The 14,377-nt window shown below is 29.4% G+C and overlaps 1 protein-coding gene across 1 annotated transcript in view; it reads left to right on the top strand.

The window, feature by feature from the left end:
• LOC113387974 (low-density lipoprotein receptor-related protein 2) overlaps positions 1 to 14,377 on the top strand; it is a 335,517-nt gene that overhangs the window by 124,573 nt on the left and 196,567 nt on the right. The window lies entirely within an intron of this gene.

Here is a 14,377-nt window from a genome sequence, read left to right as displayed (position 1 = left end):
AGTGATTCAGTTTTTACATCGTTGGAAGTCATATGAGTGATTAATATAATTTATTTCAGTTGTTTTAAAAAATTGGATTAGACAATTTTTGTACTTTTGACCATGCCAGTTTTTACATTTCTTCACGTTTTGAAGGTTTGTGAACATTTTAGCATACTTCAGAAAAAATTGATATGTGTGTATGTACGTGTGTATGGATACAATTTTTCGTCCACGTTTTCGGGCGCACGGATCAACCGATTTGAATGGTTCAAAAAACATTATATTCCTATTGACAGGGAGATATGCTCATTAGTTTTTGACAAAGGCAGATCCAGCCTTTTTGGAGATACCGAGCAAAAAGTGCAAAAATAGCAGTTATTAAGAGAGCGAATTATCTAATTCATTTTGCTTGTGTTGACAGTGAGAGGAAATTAAAGGAAATGATTGGGGAAGGAAAAAAAAACTTTTTTATGTAAAAATTTCTAAAATTAGTTTTTTAATTTTAACTCAGACTTCAAAAGATTTCAAATTTTTCGAATATTTCATTTCTAGTATGGGAAGTACCAGCAATTTTCCATGCACCACTAGTTAACTTCCCGCAGTTTTATACTATATTTTTTATAATGATGGATTGCATGTAATTAAGTTATAGGTATCACTTGGCCTTATTTAATTTAAATGATTTTTTATGCAATTCATTATTATGTGGGAGTAGTAATTAATATGAAAGTATAAACTCCCAACATATAAAAATATATAAAATTTTATTCATTAAAAAATATTACTGATATCAAAAATATAAAAAATGACAAGTCCAATTGTTTTCTATCCATCATGACTAGTCTGCTTGATCCCCACAATCATAATATAATTGTAAATCAATTTCAAGACTAAGGTTTTTGTTTACAATATTTAATACATAACCTCTGAAATAATATTTAAGATGCTCTGGGGCGCGCCTTATTTATGGTAATTTCCAAGACGCACCTAAGACGTCTCAACAGGAAATGTGTGCATCATTGTTCTCTTCGATGCGACTATACGATTGAATTGTCAAAAAATATAATAAACATTCTGAATGGTTAATAAGCGATGGAGTCGATAGCTTATTATTATATATTACTTCATACATAATATTTTACAATGTTTATGGTGAATCCAGGGCTGGCATTCGCATAAAAAAACAGTTTACATCGGCGACATTAGAAATGATAAAAATTACTAAAAACTATAATTACAAATAATGATAAATACAATTTTGTATTAAATATAGTGATCGTTATTTGTTGATAGATGGCTTTGTGAAAGCTTTCTGGGATTTTACGAAAACTTTTGCAGATTTAATTTCAAAAGTATATCTATGTTCTGATACTGAACTTATTACATTCAAAAAAGGATTACTTTCAATGGCATGATTAATTGAATTTATCAACGAGAATAAGATGTAGAGAATAATTCCTAAATCGATAAAAACTAGATGTAAGTGATATTTTGCCTTAAAGCAAGTTTGCTAAAACTTTCCTATATCGATAATCGTCATACTCGATATAATTGAGATTTAGGACCAGTGGCGGATTAAGCTTTCTGCCGCCCTAGGCCCTATCCGTTCAGGCGCCTTTTTTAATGGACAACATTTTACTATTTTGATTAAACTTTTTTTTTTAAATTATTCAGATATAACTTTTAACTTTACGTAGGGTAAGTTACATTAATCGCAAATAAATCGAAAATGATATTTTTTTCTTATCTTCACGTTTCAAGGCCTTCTGAACATTTTGGTATACTTCAAAATGTGTATGTGTGTATGTATGTATGTTCGATTCCCATTGATTCTGATTAGTTTTTCGCTAAGGCTGGTCCAGCCGTTTCCAAGATACAATGCAAAAAGTGCAAATAGAAATCAGAACAACACGCCCTGAATATTTCCTTATGTCGTATTTTTGTTGTTCCTTGATCTTTTGTTGACTGTTGATCCTTTCATATTTGATTACGTCATTATTAGAAATTATCTACTAGGGTTGACTTATTATTATCTTCCCGAAGGAGCACTTTGTTTGAAAATTTAGCGCTTTTTTGCAATGTTAACAAAATTTGTACTTATTAATAATATTCCTATGAAGTATCTGATAATTTGATGTGCATATGTCCACTAATCATTTTTCACCACCAAGTGTTATTTTTAACTTCCCGTAGGGTAAGTTATTGTAATCGTCCAAAAATCGAAATTGAAAATTTTTACATTTTTTCACGTTTTGGAGGCTTCTTAACATTTTGGCATACCTCAGAAAAAATGAATGTGTGTGTATGTATGTATGTATACAATTTTTCGCCCACGTTTTTGGGCGCACTAATCAACCGATTTGAATGGTTCAAAACATTCGATTCCTATTGATAGGGAGATGTGCTGATTAGTTTTTGGCCGTAAAAACTAATCAGTAAACGGCTGGACGTTTCGGAGATACGGAGCAAATAATGCAGAAAATAAAAATCGAGTTTTTGAGAGATCGAAGCATCGGATTTGAATTATCCAAAAAACATTCAATTCGTAATGACGGGAAGAAGTGGTGGTTAGTTTTTTGGCAAAGCGGTTTCGGAGATACAGAGAATGTGCAAAAAATGGTAGTTTTGAGGAGCATCCGATTTGAATGCAAAGATCTTTCTCTCTGTGTTAATAAAATAAATGCTTTTGGAAAAAAATTGTTTCAATTTTTTTTTCAAAAAATATTTTTTTTGTATATCGAAACGGTTCGCCGTAGCCGAGATCGTTAATGCGTTGGCTTTGCATGGACAGGGTCGCGCGTTCGATTCCCCGCTCTGGCAACCTGACATCGGGCAGCGCGATGTCCATTTTCAATTGAAAATATAGATCAATACATGTTTCCAATTGAAAATAAGCCCATCTCGGGCACTGCGATGTGAAATGGAAATGGGAAAAACTCTCACACTACTTCTTCCCTGAATCGAGTTGGAGTTTAACTCAGCTCACGGACCTGCCTTAGGGCAGCACTACCAATTATATCGAAAATAATTCAGAATCTGAATGTAATTCTGACTTAAGTACTAATATACTTTAAACATATATTTTTAACTTTGCAATTCAGTTTATATAATTCTTATAAATATTGGACAATGTTACAGAATTTATTTATAATAATCTATTTGAAAACATTTAATATTCCTCGAACATTTCGTTACGGTATGGAAAGTTCCAGCAATTTGCCTTAAGGCACTATGCCACTAGTTATAACTTTCTTTTTCGATCTTCATAACCGCTAAACCTGCCTTCCCAAAAATTGGTTAATTCTTCATTTCGTCAATATGAGTAAAATGTTTTTTGAATCATTCAAATCGGACGCTCTGCTCTCAAAAATTTCGATTTTTGGCCCGTTTTGTACCGTATCTTCGAAATGGCTGAACCTGCCTTTGCCAAAAACCAATCAGCACGTCTACCTATCAGCAGGAATCGAATGCTTCTTGAATCATGCAAATCGGTTGATCCGTGCTCTCGAAACCGTGGACGAAAACTAGTCTTCGTCCTAATTACATATATGCATATTACTTACATCCAAACTCACGCACACACAAACATCCATTTTTTCTAAGCCACAAATGTTTAGGAACCTTTGAAACGTAAAGATATGCAAAAAAAATATTTTCGATTTTTTTGCGACTACTATAACTTGCCCCGCTATAAAAACAAAATTCGTACTGATTATTAAAATTTTTGTAAAAAAATCTGATAATTTGATGTGCAAATGTCCATTGATCATTTTTGACCATCAAATGGCACTTTTTTGGATCACCAAAACGCATCCTCCCTTTACCATCGCAAAAATTTACTCAATGTACTTACTTAGTTTTGAACTTTTCAATCGGATAGAGAATGGGGCTCTCTAAAAAAATGAAGAGCTATTTTTTATCATTTGTTCCCTTATTCCGAAATTAATAAACCTGTCATTACCAAAAACTAATCAGCACCCGACAATTGAATCATTCAATCGATTGATTCGCCTCAAAAGCGTCGACAAAAAAATGTAGCCGCAAATATACATCTATACATCTATTTTTGCTAAGGTATGCCAAAATGTTAAGAAGGTTCTGAAACGTAAATATTTATAAACAATTGCATTTACGATTCATTTTTCGAATTACTATAACTTACCCGTGAAGGAAATGCCAATTGGTGGTTCAAAATCATCAATGAACCTAAGCACGCCAAATTGCCAGATATTTTAGTTTAGCTTATAGAATACATTTTAAAGAAAAAAATATATATACGAACCAAGAAATAATTAAATTAACACAAAATAACAATTAATATATTATATTAATTCCCGAAATAAAATAAGAAACCATTTGAAACCATTTTAAAGCGTTTTGTATGTAGGATTTACCTTAACAATGTTACAAAAAATGAACAGAGCTTCAATATTTCCCCAAAAAAAGCTTATCAATTTGATAATTTTTATTTTGAACATGATACATCAATAAAAATATTAATGTGGCGCCCTCGAATAAGTTTGACTAGAAAACGAATAACATTCTATGACATAGAAAATTATCTAGATCAGGATCAATCCTTACAATCACAACCTTACAATCACAAACTGCCGTGACAATTTTTCGGATTTAAAATTTTGACATTCTGAAAAATTTGCCGCCCCCCAAATTGTGCCGCCCTAGGCCCGGGCCTCACGGGCCTATGGGGTAATCCAGGACTGTTTAGGACAAGATTTTAGATAGATTTTTGAAATTTTGTCTCGGCCAATTATTTCAATCTTCAATAAAAATTTATACAGAATACACTTTTCGCAGGCTTAATGTTTTATGATTTTGGTTAATATGATCAAATCTATCATGATTAACAGTCTACATCAAAATTGTAATATATTTGCAACATCTAATCACGAAGAAGCTACCCGCCTGATCTTTGCTAAGAACTAATTAGAAAAATTGGAAGGTTTTCTAATTTTGAAACTCGCTTCAGGATTTTTTTGCCAAAATTGTTTTCTGAGAAAACGAAATTGCTCCGCCGATCGTCTCGTAGAACTAATCAACTAGTTTTCATAGAGTTTTATAGAGTTTCAGAAAATGCCTTTCAAATTTTTGAATTGTTAAAACAGTTTTTATCAAAACTTCGATAAAGGTCAAAGTTTGGCTCACACACATGATTTTTTTTAAATTTTGGTGTCAAACGATTGAAACGTCGACAAAATATAAAATTAACAAGTTGGATTTCATAACAAAAACCTAAAACCCCTTCAAGTTAAAATTTTCTTATCTTTCTTTCTTATGTTATAGATAAAATCGCATAATAAACTATCAAAGATTCTACTTCTCTTTTAGTAGTCGCTCTCAACAATGTCGCACCATACAGTTTTCCAAATATGGGTAATTAGTTTTGGATAATAGACGAGTATAAATAAGAAATTGTTTTATTATTTAATTGATTTTAAATATTTGTTCATGAATTTAGTAACTTCAAAAAATGGTTCTATATGCTTATAATACAGAGATTTATTATAATTGTTTTTACTATTGTTTTCTCATCCTTAACTTATTTAGAAATTTGACCTTCAAATTTGATCTTAATTACATAACTTTTTTGGCATATTTACACTAATGCGATCAATGTAATTAATATAAATTTTAAGTATTGGGTATCTTCGAGTCGATTTAACTAGGTTTTTAAAGATCCACGAATCTATAAATCAATAATTTTTTTTTCGAAAATAATATGTAAGGTATAACGCCTATATTCAAGGAAAAGAATGTTGTTATACATTATATATAACTCTGGCCTGTTCTTAATTAAAGTAATAATATATTTCTCTACGCGGTTGCAAATTACCATATTTTTCGTTTTAAAACAGATTCTTAAAACTAAATTTTCAGAAAGAATATATAATATAAGGAATAGTTTTTGAGAATCTCGGCATCTACTATTTTTTGCACTAGTATCCTTTTTTCTTATGCAAATTTCCTTTCATTTCGTTCTCAGTTCGCTATTAGTACTGCCGGGAGACATCTATCGACGAGAGCAGTCTCATATTTTTCTTTTCGACTTCAAACTACCTAAATATATACGTAGATGCTCGATTGCGTTAGAGTTGTGAGAAAAATCAGACGAAGTAGCAGTCACGGTTTATAAAATTCAGGATATAAAATTCTTTGGTGCATTTTAATTCTAAAAGTGCATTATATACTTTTGTTCTTACCTATACGCAAAGTATTTATTGATTTAAGAAACTATACCAGATATTCTATTCAATGCATTACTATCTTTTTTCAGGAATTATTAAGTATACATATTTAGAAAAGGTAAATTAACATACTAAACTAATCGCGCCTTAAAGAAAATTGCTACAATAAAATATTCGAAATTTTTTAAATGTTTTTAGTCAGAATTGAAATTGAAATGGAAAAAAATGAAAATTTTTAAAAAAATTATAATTTTGAAAATCATTTTTTTTTGTCTTTCCTAAAAAAACTAATCATTCATTCACACTGTCAACACTAGCAAATATTTGTTGCAATTAAATGATCCTTTCTCTTAATAACTGCTATTTTTGCACTCTTTTCTCCGTATCTGCGAAACGGCTAGAACTACCTCTGCATTTTTGAATCATTCTAATCGGATGTGAGTTTCCACTATCTGCACCTTGTGTTCCGTATCTACGAAATATCAGGGCTTGTTTTTGCCAAAAACTAATCAGCACATATCCCTATCAAAATATATATTATATATATATATATATATATATATATATATATATATATATTTCAGCAAGTATCCCCATGAAAGAATCGAATGTTTTTTGAATCATTCAAAACGGTTGATCCGCGCCCCCGAAAATCTGGACAAAAAATTGTTTCCACACATACACACAGACATCAATTTTTTCTAAGGTATGCCAAAATGTTCAGAAACCTTTGAAACGTAAATACAAAAAAATTAACTTTCGATTTTTGGACGATTACTTACACTATGGGAAGTTAAAAATTGTGAAAATAATTTGAATGTTTTTCATTAATTATCATCTATAATACGTTAAAGGAAAATTATCGTATTAATTTATGACTATTCCGCTTCTGTGACTAAGAAAGTTTTTTCGAAGAATTTTTAGGTTCCATTTTTTTCTGAACTATATTAACTCTTTAAATTGATAACAGCGAAAAAATATATTTAATTAATTTATTATTATAATTTCTGAAGGAAAAGTTTATATCTTCGCCACAGAGCCCGACGTGCTAATTTTACGTTTTTTCGATATTTTAAGGCATTCTAAATCGTTTGAGAACAAAGTTTGAAAAGGTATGTGCATGTGTGCCAAAATTTGATTATTCGTCGACCTTTTTTAAAAAACGGCTGCACTGATTTTGAAAATTTATAAGTAATTTGATGTATCTTGATATAGGCTTATGTTGACTAGTTTTGCAAGACTATCGGCGAAGCCTTTTCTTTGTAGCAGATGGGTGCAACATTATTTAGCCCACGTTCTAGCCAATCTTGTACTGATTGGAGAAATTCTAAAACTGTCCGAATACCATCGATTGGTGACTGTGATGATTAGTTTCTGTTAGATATCAGCCGGACGTTTCTTTGTAATTAATTGTTGAAAAAAAATTTATATTGAAATTTTGATTAAACTTTTATGATCATAGAGTTTGTGGTTTTATAGAGCATCTTAATATTTCAAGAGTCTACGACAAGTAAGGGGTTCAATTATGGAAATTCATTAAAATTTGGAATAATGGGACATGTCAAAATTTCAAATTTCGGGAACTCAAATCGGGAAGTTCATGCATGCAACTTGCTTCAAGGCAAAATCCATTTATGACTGGATTAAACTTAACTCAAACGAGGTGTTTCTTTATTTTTTGTCCGGAAATGTTAAAATTTGCCGGTTGATTTAAATTTGCCTTCACCTAGTTCGCATGCAATCAACATTGGGTTGATTATAATAATACGTTAATAATACGTTCCAAAACAGATTCATTGAACTAGTATCCCAAAGATTATAAACATCAATCTTTCATCAAAAAATAAATGTTCTTATTTGCGGTTTGCATGCAGTAACTTCTACAGCTTTCACTTAGGTAGAATGATCACAGTTATAAACAATCATCTTAATTAGAATTGCAGAATATTTTAATTATACAAAAACTGATTCAATTCATAGAAGTTACAATCATGCCATAGTTTTTATAATCCATTTACATTTATGATTACAAGATAATTGTTTTTTTGTTGATGTCTAAGGAATTATATATTAAATGGTACATCTTGTTAATGATTAGTTCGCATGTGCTGCTAATACTATATACAGCTTAAACCTAGATAGATTATCTCGCTTCCATTGTACACGTAAGCAATTTGTGTCAAATGTCTAAAGTGTGTCTGCACCTGTATGGTATGTAATCGCCTATATCTGTTCAGAGCTTAGATCCAAAGATGCTAAAATATTTTCTAATATTATTCCAAATATTATTTAATACATGCTACGTTATTAAAATTGGCTGTATTGACAACAGATCAATATTTTATAGCAAAATGAAATTACGAAAATTTACTCAATTTGCTTTAATTTATTTTTCTTCATATTTTTACACTAAACTACACTAAAAGTGTAGAGGTAATTATAGTATTTTATTTTTTCCATGTTAGCAATTATTGAGAATGATTAAACTTTTTTTGATATATTTCAATAATATAATTCAATTATAATTTCGTAATATATTTGATTTTAATTATCATAAATAACTAAAAGCCATTTTTTACTTTTTCAATAATAATCTTTAAATCGCCTTTATTTAAATCTACTTCTCCTATCAACCACTCTTTAGGAGTCAATGCTGATCTGGATCTATTTATCATTAATCAGATTCTTCTAATGGGAAGCCAATCTTTTTTATGTCTTTAAAATCCATTATTACGTAAATTATTGTACATTGAAATAGCTCTCAAAAATATATTTGATTTATCTTGTATCTAAAAAAAACAGAAATCTAATCACGTGTATCGTAGAAGGTTTTATTAATCTAAAACAATTATTATTTCATTCATTTTATAAAAATTAAAAAATGAGATTCTATTAACTTATCAAATGAAAATGTTTTGAAACGAAATAATTTCATAATTATATACTATATTAATCACTGTAATAAATTGCGTAACTCAAATTTACCACTATTAAACGAATTAATTATAATTAACAGATTATTGATGTGGATTAACATATATTAACGGATAAAAATGAGTAATAAATAACCATTTCAGAGTCTCAAATTTTTAATTATATTTTCTACTGTTTTTTAATTATTTGAACAGAGATAGAACTTAGGGGTCTTTTATGCTGTTGTAATGGTTAAACTTATTTAACTACATCGGTTTCATATGTGGCAATAAAAATAATATATAGAGTTGTTCTATTTCTATGTAATGAATTTTTATTATTACAATTTATAAAATATTGATGTTGAGTAGGGCTATTTTCACTTGGAAACATATTGCTATCTATATTTCCAAATGAAAAACGATTTTACTACTGCTTGACATCAAGCCACCTAGGCGTGTATCAACCTTGAGACCTCTGTTTAAAAACCAATAACTCTAACCGTTATAATTTTAGAACATCCATATTGTTTTTCCATTAATTCTCAACTTTAAATTCATCAATTTGTTATGTGAATTACAGCAAAAAATCAGGATAATTTTATTAATGATGACATTTAGTTTTATACATCAGAACTTTTTTATACATTCTTGTTCCAATTTTTTTAAAGTCGAAGTCTAATGTATGTTTTTGAAAGATATTACAATGCCATACGTTATTAGATAAATAAATTGCTATAGTAATCCAAAACAACGCGGGATAAAAGTCCAAGATCCAAACATCTATGACTTAAAAAGTAAAAATTCATCGCTTCTAATTTATTAAAACTTCTTATATTGACTTTTAGTGTTACTGCATTCACTAGCATATCTACAGTGATATTTTAATCTGCTTTTTCTTTAAAAATTTGGTAGCAAAGTAATTTTAGTTGATCTCGCCAGCCACATTCTATAAGTCGCAATTGCAAAATTTCCTCAAATCTTTTTTTGTCACCTGTTAAAATCAAACGTTGGTTTGCAATAGTGCCTATAGGGGGAAGTCCCGTAAGCCGGACGGCACCAAGAACCGGACACTTTATTTAACACGTATTATTTAAGCGAGTATAAATCTTTTAATAATAATAATATCTAAGAATATTCGTCAAAGACACATGTGCAGACATTCCAGAGTGTGGAGATGGCTACATATGTGATCAATGCAGGTTATTTTGAAATGTCCGGTATTAGGTGCCACTGTTTAAAATCATATTTTTTGATAACAAAGCTTGATTCATAGTATTAATTTAGCGGTTTTGTTAATTCAGTTTGATTTTTAACTTTGTTATCTAACATAAATCATAATTTAATAAACATTTCGTAAAATATTTTTTGATTTATTTATAAATAACCTTAGGTGTCCGCCACTAGGGGACTTCCTCCCTACTCATTTTTATTGAAATTTTTAAAACACTCTTGTTTGGGAGCTTATTTTTATCGATTACTAGATGTTAGAAATTGATGTTAGAAAACACATACAAGATAGATAACACTATGGTAACCCATTGGCAATATTGTTTTTGTCACAATGATCAAGGAGCAGTTCACGATCAGTCTCAGTTCAACCATGATATCGATTAGTCTCAGTTCAGTTACGATATTGATTAGTCTTAATTCAACCACAGGCTTAGTCTCAGTTATTCAAATCTATGTTTCAATTAAATTGCAAATTCTGCAAGAATCTCGTAAAAATATTTTCAATATACGTGTACGTTTTCAAGTATCTTTTATATAGTTTATATAGTATTTATACCAAAAATATCACCAGTTTGCAAATTGGCACTACAATATATGTCCTATCTTCTCGTATGTGGAAATCCCGTTACATCTCCACTGTAAACAATAATCTAGATGTATATCAATGTTTAATCACTCGAACACCCAGTTTCGCACATCAGCTGTTTGTCTGCTACTTTACTATGCGTGCTGAACTCTCAACTCTATTCTCCTACAAGCCGCATAGCCAGACCGCCTCTTCGCCGCACTAAACTTCCATCAAGTTCTACGGAAGTAATAATACCACACCAAATAACTTGAAATGATCATCCAAGATTATAACATACAGCTTTGCTAATAAGCCATACTATTGTTGTTAGTGCTTCGAATTTAACTGGTTACTGAACGCGGTTACGATTCTATGCATTCGAATGGGTTGTCTGATAACCAAACATTGTTCAAGGTATTATGTTGTCTTTTGAGATTGTTATTACACTCATAACTGATAATACTGGTAATATCATACTGAAAGTATAATGGTTGGGTGTAATGATGATTATGTTGCATAAGTATCATATGCATATAAAAATTTCATGATTTTTTGTACCTTTTTACGAGCTTATATCTCCATTTAGTTATATATGTAGATTGATCTACATAATTTATTTGCTATTGTGTTTTTCTTAGTGAGTTATATTTTATAACCGACTAATAATTTTTTATTTAATTATATTTTTGACCAGCAATCAGAACCCAATAGTCCTATAAGCCGCTGTGCTGTTTTGACTTAATACTAGTCTGTTTGACGGATGGCAACCCATGCAATCAGTTGTCACATCTCTGTATGATACATATAATTTTTACAATTAAATAATAATTATATTCTTTTTTTGCATTGATTTAGAAACAAATATATTTTATAAGTAAAGAAATCGGGTTTCACTTTGATTTTCATTTAATTAAAATTAAACAGAACTTCTCATCGAAATTCTAGTCATTAGAGATTTACATGTTTTGATATAATGATATAATAATTTACCTGATATGATATAATTTTTGTAATTGATTTTTTAAATTTAGTATACACACTGAGTTGTTGAATCTTGTAAAATATTAATATTTAATTGAATCTTGCTATTTCATTAAAATGCAGGATTTATTGAAATATGTTTTGAATGTTTTTTAAATCTTGTCAAAAACATTATTATAAAATTATATAATTATTAGAATCATGTTTTTTACACTTTCAGCTTCATTCACAAAATAATTTTTTATTTTATAGAAGTAAAATTGAAATATTTTTTGAGCAATATTTGCAGAAACATTTATGTGGTATTTTTGCTAGCCAATAAGTCAAAAATATGGTAATAACTAGGTGTAAGCAGTATTTTGCCTTATTAATATATCAAATGCTCCTACTTTCCCTTATGTGTAAATAATCGACTTAATCAATTAAAATTTAGATTTTGCAATTTTTAAAATTGTGACGATTGAATAATTAATATTATACTAAACTTCAATGAATTTTTATATTTACACCACTAGTCACAGGCCCGTAATATATAAGGACGATTTCTATCTATCATATAAAGTTTCATCAAACAAATGATTCATAATAATTAATTACGAAGAAGCTGCTCAGCTAATCTTTACCAAAAACTAATCAGCACGATTCCGTGACAGTCCTTATCGCATTTTATCGAATGGCTTAGAAATTTTTAAAATTGGTGCAACTGTTTAAAAAAAACTAAAGGTTAAATTTTTGTTACACACATACTTTTCTGTTAAAATTTTGGTCTCAAACGATTTTGAATGACTGATACGTTGAGAAAATATAAAATTAGCAAGTAGGTAAGTTATTAGGTATAAGGTATTGTTGTTAGGAAATGTGTTAATTTATAATTAAATATTTCCAACTTTATAAAAAATAATTACAAAATATTGTTTACAAAATTATATCAAATGTCATGACATAATATTTTGTTATCCCTCGATGTCAGACTCACTTGATCACATCACTCCGCGCTCAGTTCATACCTATTTGAATGTGATCGGAAACACGTTGTATTTAATTGCGAAAATGTAGAAATGTGTTGATTTATAATTGAGTTTTCTCAACTTTATAAAAAACAAAGTTATTAAATAAAATAATAAATAAATTAAAATACAAAATATTTTCTTGATTGCCATAGTATATAATTTATATTTAATAAATATTAAATTTAACCGCTTTTATCAGCATCAATATTTCATGAAACTCTAGGCATTTTAAACTTTATTCAGTATTTTCAAAATTAAAATTCATCTTTCTTCGTTCAATCCGTTCAATACCAAATACTTTTTTTATTCTTATTTACTTGGTGTAAATATACTACACAATTTACATTTTCTATATTATTTCCTATATTTACCACACATTTTGCAGTTTCTACTTTAACTTGTATGTAATTCAAAGCGGCACCCATTCGAGCCCTATTCGTTGTCTTTGCGATTTATTTAGCAATTGCTGATTCACCGTTGTAGGAGTAATCGATTGCCTGGTAAATTGTTTGCTTTGCAATCGCGTCGTTGGTTTTTTCTCCGTTTTGTTTGTTTTCATCAGGTTTCCTGTCTAATGACAGATGAAATGTTATTATGAATCATTACGCAGATTTCACAATTTGTTTGTTTTGTCGCAGCAGCTTTCCCAGCGCGTAAAAACGTCTGAAAGAAAGATATCAAGAAATGTACCAGAGAAGATTTCTATCACATTTATGATTTAATGAAACAGGTAATATAAAGTGAATAATTTAGGCTGATTTCTACAGACATTTTGTACCAAAATTTTAAGATTGTATTTAGTATATCTAGATTTTACATATGTAAAATAATCCTAATTCTTGCTTTCTTTGAATAAGCTAGTAGTGATATCTTCAAATGGCTCGGTCATTTCAGTAATATAAGATTTATTTTTATATTTACTGTTACAATCTTTTATATCTTTATATTTGCTCTGCTCTTTAACAAGTACTTTCAAATGCTCAACGCAAATAAGAACCTAATTTATCGATGATTCGTCAAGCATTCACTTCATGTATTTATACTCAGGGAAGTACGGACAAAATGACATGGTGTTTGGTTTTTTAATGATATTTATTTTTTTGATATTTATTTATTTGATTATTTTTATGATATCATAATCCGCCGCAATTGGTTTTACTCATTCTTGGTTCATTAACTACCAATTAATCAATAATTAAGTTGGAACTATAATAACATATTTATTAACAAAAAATTAAACCTATTTCAAAAACCATTTTGCCATATAAAATACGGACTAAGTGGCTTATAAGGCAAGGATATGCTCAGATGCTAATTTTTAATAAGATGGTTTTCGCATTACGGGAAAAGAGGATTTTGCAACAAATGCGAGTATCTTATTTTCACTGGTGTATCCCGTAGTCTGTTTTTAGAAGTATCAGAGTAAAATCCAATCACCTTTGATATGTTTCAATGTTCTTTTTGCTTGACCTCGAATCAACTACCCTG

Source organism: Ctenocephalides felis, unplaced genomic scaffold (genome assembly GCF_003426905.1).
Source record: "Ctenocephalides felis isolate EL2017-DRISC unplaced genomic scaffold, ASM342690v1 CF-g0.4_SCAFFOLD_03572, whole genome shotgun sequence".
NCBI classification, from domain to species: Eukaryota; Metazoa; Arthropoda; class Insecta; order Siphonaptera; family Pulicidae; genus Ctenocephalides; species Ctenocephalides felis.
This window is presented reverse-complemented; position numbering and strand designations above follow the sequence as displayed.